At 40.2% G+C, this 5,885-nt stretch overlaps 1 pseudogene; it reads left to right on the top strand.

The window, feature by feature from the left end:
- Positions 1 to 2,643: 2,643 nt before the first annotated feature.
- On the top strand, positions 2,644 to 2,994 carry LOC131828123 (gamma-aminobutyric acid receptor-associated protein-like 2; annotated as a pseudogene).
- Positions 2,995 to 5,885: the final 2,891 nt, after the last annotated feature.

Below are 5,885 nucleotides of genomic sequence, written 5' to 3'. Positions count from 1 at the left end.
AAAAATATTAGTCTTTCCTGGTCTTATCTCAGTGACCCACTGAACCAGTAACACAAAACAAATAAATAAAATTTAAAAAAAATTTTCTTCCTAATATAGTCCATTTTCCCAAAGAATCTCAAAGCATTTACAAGCCTCAGAGAATAATACCCTGGAGTTGTACAAGGCACTCTTGTTAGAAGAGTTAAGAATAATATTGACTTTTTCCTGAGAATAGTCTATGAGCCAAAAACCATACAAGGTATTTTTTACCTTTACCTTACTTAGTATTCACTACTACTTTATTAGATTGGTATTATTATGCCGAATTTACAGATGGGGGAGTTGAGTTTAGAGAGGTTCATTTTTCTCAGGTGACTTACCTTATAAGTGACATCCATTACATTTAAACTCAAGTCTTTGCAGCCCAAAGCCTATCTTCTTCTAAGCAACATGGCTTGTCTCCTTTCTTATATCCATATTGACCTTTTTGTTAATACCTCCCTATTTACCCTCCTGACTAACCCTTCTTCTCCTGAGTTCCTAGCTGTATGGCCCCAAAATAGGCACCTGACCTAGATGAGGTAATTGTATTCACTCACTTCAGAATTTAAATATGGGACGCAGGGGCGCCTGAGTGGCTCAGTGGGTTAAAGCCTCTGCCTTTAGCTCAGGTCATGATCTCGGGGTCCTGGAATCGAGTTCCACATCGGGCTCCTGGGATAGAGCCCCGCGGCGTCGGGCTCTCTGCTCAGCAGGGAGCCTGCTTCCCTCTCTCTCTGCCTGCCTCTCCGCCTACTTGTGATCTCTGTCTGTCAAATAAATAAATAAAATCTTTTTTAAAATAATAAATAAATAAATAAATAAGGGACACAAAAGGAAGTTGCACTCAGTGGTAGATTCTTGAGTTGAAACGCATATACGTAACTTATAAATCATAGTTTTCTAGCTTAACGAAAACATCATCTTAAATCTTTCAATTTTGCAATGATTTACTCAAATTCTCCTATGTTCTTTCCCAAGATCTCCTCTGTAGGGACTTCCCCCGAACTGTCCAAGACTTTCAGGGGCTTTCTTCATACAAAAGGATCCACCCTGTCAAACCGCAAAAATCAAGAACTTCAAATCTGATTAGATCACTACTAGCATTAGTCTTGCCCCTGCCACACAGCATCCACACTTCAGTGTTGGTCTTGTGCAGGCGGATGGATGATGCTTGCCTGGCTTCAGTAGCCCAGAGTCTCATGCTTGGCCTCCAAGATCAGAGTTTTGCTGACTTGCGTTCACATATTCAACACAACGCCAGGAGAGCTGGGTCTCACAGGGAATCCAGTCAATGGGAATATTGTGTTTAGTTCAGGCGACCAACTTAAACTCACCCTTCTCTCTCAGTGCCATCCTTTTGAGAAACTGTGGTGTCCTATTCTACCAGAGAACAGGGCCAGTTGGTTGACACTGATACAGGCTACTGAACTTTAATTCTAAGGAAAAGTGGATGGGTGGGTGGAAGTCTCTGCTCCCTTTCCCAGGAAGTCCCTTCCTCAAGAGAAAGGATGTTAATAACCCTGATATTTGCATAACTAAGTTGGGGAGCAGCATTCAAAGGATTCCCCTCAGAATAGTGCAACTCTGCTCCTGGATCAGTTCCTTTCTTTACCTAAAAGAACAAAGACACCTCTAAAAACATCTTCTAAAATTGTACCTCACCAGGCATCATGTGCCATCTTGGATCAGAGGCATGATGAGCTATCTAGTAGAGGAAGCTGACTGTTGAGCTGGAGAGCAAGAGGCTTTCTGACTCTGCATACAACTCCCTGTTCTGCTGTGCACAAGGCCTAGCTATTCTTGCCTTTCCTTAGGTTCTGCCCAGGTTAGTGAAGTGCCATCTCTGTTTAGTAGTTCATGTTGCAGGCCAAGTTTGTGTTCCAGGAAAATGCAACTTAACAGTACTAAAGGCTAATAAAGGGTGATTTTTAAAACAATAATTAATAAGAAAATATACGCTCCAGAAGCTCCCCATCTAACTCTTTATCCATTAACTGCTATCAAACACATCAGCAATTCATTGCTTTGCATGAATAATAGAGAAATAATAAGACTTTATGTAAAATCATTCTTGAAAGAGTTGGTGCTGGGCTTGATGCAAGAATTTTTTTTTTAAAGATTTTATTTATTTATTTATTTATTTAAATAAACAGAGATCACAAGTAGGCAGAGAGAGAGAGAGAGGGAAGCAGGCTCCCTGCTGAGCAGAGACCCCTGATGTGGAACTCGATTCCAGGACCCCGAGATCATGACCTGAGCTGAAGGCAGCGGCTCAAACCACTGAGCCACCCAGGCGCCCGATGCAAGAATTTTTTATTTATCCTCTGGAGAACACCAGTATCAAGGACTATTAAAACATTTTGGTCAAATGGCTAGAATTAGGCAAAAGAGAAGTGGAGCAGAGGACTGACTTTATTCTCCACTATCAAGTCTGCATGTATCTGTGGACCCCAAAGCTGCTGGGAAGCATGAAGGAGCATTTTATCATAGGCTTGATGGGCCTCTCTTTCCTAATTATACAGCATTTGTACACACTTTTAAATTATGAGGTATTTGAACTATATAGCAAAATACAGTGGTTGGTGCGCTGAGCTCCACAGCTCCCACACCACCACCACCATGATGTGAACCTTCAAGGAGGACCACTTGCTGGAACACAGATGTGTGGAATCTGCAAATATCTGAGTGAAATATCCAGCCGGGTTCCAGGGGTTGTGGAAAAAAGTCTCAGGCTCTCAGATGGTTGACACAAACAGAAGTATCTGATTAGATCTGACATCACGGTGCCTCAGTTCATGTGGATTGTTAGGAAAAGGATCCAGCTTCCTGCTGAAAAGGAAATCTTCCTGTTCGTGGGTAAGACAGTTCCACAGTTCAGCCTAACTACAGGACAGCTTTATGAGAAAGGAATAAGATGAAGACGAATTTTTGTGTGTGGCCTGCAGTGGAGAGAACATTTCTGGCTTCTGAGGGCCAACGCTGGGCTAGGTACACTTTTGTGGCTTAGGTGTCTTTTGAATAGCTGGGAAATTTCAGTTACCAGACCTCTTCACAGAGACCTAGTAGTGCATGTGGAACTGGATTTATTTCTTGATATATTGGAAGGTATTGTTTCCTCAGATTAGAATATTATCATACAGAGTTTTATTTTGAGTTTTCCTTTTTGTGCCCTGTCCTCACAGCTGTACTCCAAGGGAAATTGTTCCTTTGAGGATCATATTTAATGAAGATATTTCCATATCAAAGTGAGGTAGTGATGTAGGAAAGACGTTAAGGTTCAAAGTCAACAGCCAAGAAAGAATTCTTTAGACGTCTTTGGTGCAAAAAGGTGGTTTTATTCAAGCACAGGGACAGGACCCATGGTCAGAAAGAGCAGCACTGGGGTCATGAGAAGTGGTCCATTATATACTTTCAAGTTGGGTGGAGGAATGGCGTAAGTCTTTAAGAAATTTTGGAAGCAAAGTTTCCAGTACCTTGAGGGGGCTAGTTATTGTTGGGAAAATATCATTTATTACTGTCTAATAAAACCTTAGTCACGAGACCCTTCAGATGTATATCAGTGGGCCATATGCTCAGGGGGTTGATTGCCAACACATAACTTGGGGGGTTTAGAGATAAAGAAGTTTCCAAAGGAGTTTTTATATGTTAAAGTGGACTTATAGGATCCTGGGGACCAGGCTAGGGTTGTCTTTTGCCCTTAGCAAAATATTAACATTGAGGCAGTTGAATCCTTAGAGGAATGTCACTCTGCCTGTCTCAAGGACTTGTTAATGGGCTGTAGGTAAGTAAGGAAATTTAATAATTTCTCTTCTGCCTTTGTTTCCCACATCAGGTAGATGGGGTATTAAAGTGAAAGAGAAGGGGATAATGCATTTCTTCTGGATAAAGTTTGAAGTGTTAAAGATGGCTAAGTATTAAAAGCACCCAAATTAAATACTTAGCAATCAGAACACTTGCTTCACTAGATTTTGCCAACTGCCAATCATGTTGGACTGAGCTACTCTTTTTCTCTTTCTGAAACTATAAAGGTAAATAATTAACAATAAAACTTCCTCTTATAAAGACAAAGGAAGAAAAGGAAGGAAGGAAGGAAGATAGATAGATACAGAGAATAATACCCAATAAACTTCCAAGCTTTGACATATTTTAACTTCTTGCACTATTGTATTAGTTTCCTAGGGCTGCCATAACACTTAGCACAAACTTGATGGCTTAAAACAACAAAAATTTATTCTGTCAAAGTTCTAGATGCCAGAAGTACAAAATGGAAGATCTCACCATGGTTGATTCCTTCTGGAGTCTTTGAAGAAGAACATTTTCCATCTCTCTCTTCTAGCTTCTTCTGTCTGCAGGCAAACCAAGACACTATGTACCTTCTCACCTCCTCTCCTCTTCAGAAAGATACTTGTCATTGGATTTAGGGTTCACCCTGATTCAGGATGATCTCATCTCCAGATCTTTAACTTAATTACATATGCAAAGACCCTTTTTCCAAATAAGGTGATATTCATAGGCTTTTGGTGGAACATATTCTTTTGGAAGCCACCATTCAACCCAGCACCACTATTGACTTTAACCCTTACAAACAAAATGGTGTAGTATCATTGAAATTCCCTCCCCAACCCCTTCTATCTACTTTGCTTCAGCCCCAGATATAACAACTATCCTAAATTTCACTGCCATGTATACTCTAGTACTTTTACTACCTTTGTATCCACAAAGAACGTGCAGTTGTTTATATACACATATAATGTGTTTGGAAAAAATTGGCATGTTATCTTTTCAATAGTATTTTTTTTTTTAAGATTTTATTTATTTATTTGACAGAGAGAAATCACAAGTAGATGGAGAGGCAGGCAGAGAGAGAGAAAGGGAAGCAGGCTCTCCGCTGAGCAGAGAGCCCGATGCGGGACTCAATCCCAGGACTCTGAGATCATGACCTGAGCCGAAGGCAGCGGCTTAACCCACTGAGCCACCCAGGCGCCCCTCAATAGTATTTTTATATGAGACTCATAATTGTGTAATTCAAGTCTTCTAGAGGCTTACTGATTTTTTTTTTTGACTGTTTGATCTATCAGTTTTGGATAGATGTATTAAAATCTTCCACTATGATTTCAGATTTGTAAAATTTTCTTATGATCCTGTTCATTTTTGCTTTTTTAATTTTGGCTTGGTTATTAGGCATGTATAAAGATAACAGTTATTTTCTCTTAGTGCTTTTAAAACATTAATTCTTTTTGCCTCTGACCTCTATTTTGTAGTCTATCAATTGTTAATCCAATATTGGCAATCTGTCTTTCCTTTCTGTTTATTTTTTTAAGATGTTTCTCCTTATACTTAACATTCTGCTATTTTGTCATGATGTTTCTAAGTAGGTTCCTACTTGGAAATCTTATAGAGTCCCACAGCTGCAAAGATGTTGCTACTCACCCATACTCTAGGACCAATATCCTGGTTTGGTCTTACCCTGAGCTATTGGCAACTTCTGGGTTTTACTACTCTGGCTTTGAGCTTTTGCTTCATTTCCAGAATTAATTGTTTTTTCCCCCCACACTTTTTTCTTTATTCATTTCTTCCATTAAAGAAGGATTTAGTAGGGGTGCCTGGGTGGCTCAGCCAAACATCTGCCTTTGACTCAGTCATAATCCCAGAGTCCTAGGATCAAGCCCCAAGTCAGGCTTCCTGCTCAGCCAGGAGCCTGCTTCTCTCTCTTTTCCCTGCTCCTGCTCTCTCTCAGTATCTCTATCACTATCTCTGCCTTTCTCTGCCTTTCCAATAAATAGATAAAACCTTAAAAAAAAAAAAAAAAGAGGGGGAGAGAGAGACATATTTAGTAGGGGCACCTGGGTGGCTCAGTTAGC

The sequence above is a fragment of the Mustela lutreola genome, chromosome 3 (assembly GCF_030435805.1).
Source record: "Mustela lutreola isolate mMusLut2 chromosome 3, mMusLut2.pri, whole genome shotgun sequence".
Taxonomy (NCBI): domain Eukaryota; kingdom Metazoa; phylum Chordata; class Mammalia; order Carnivora; family Mustelidae; genus Mustela; species Mustela lutreola.
Note: the sequence above shows the minus strand (reverse complement) of the source record. Positions and strands in the feature narration are given on the sequence as shown.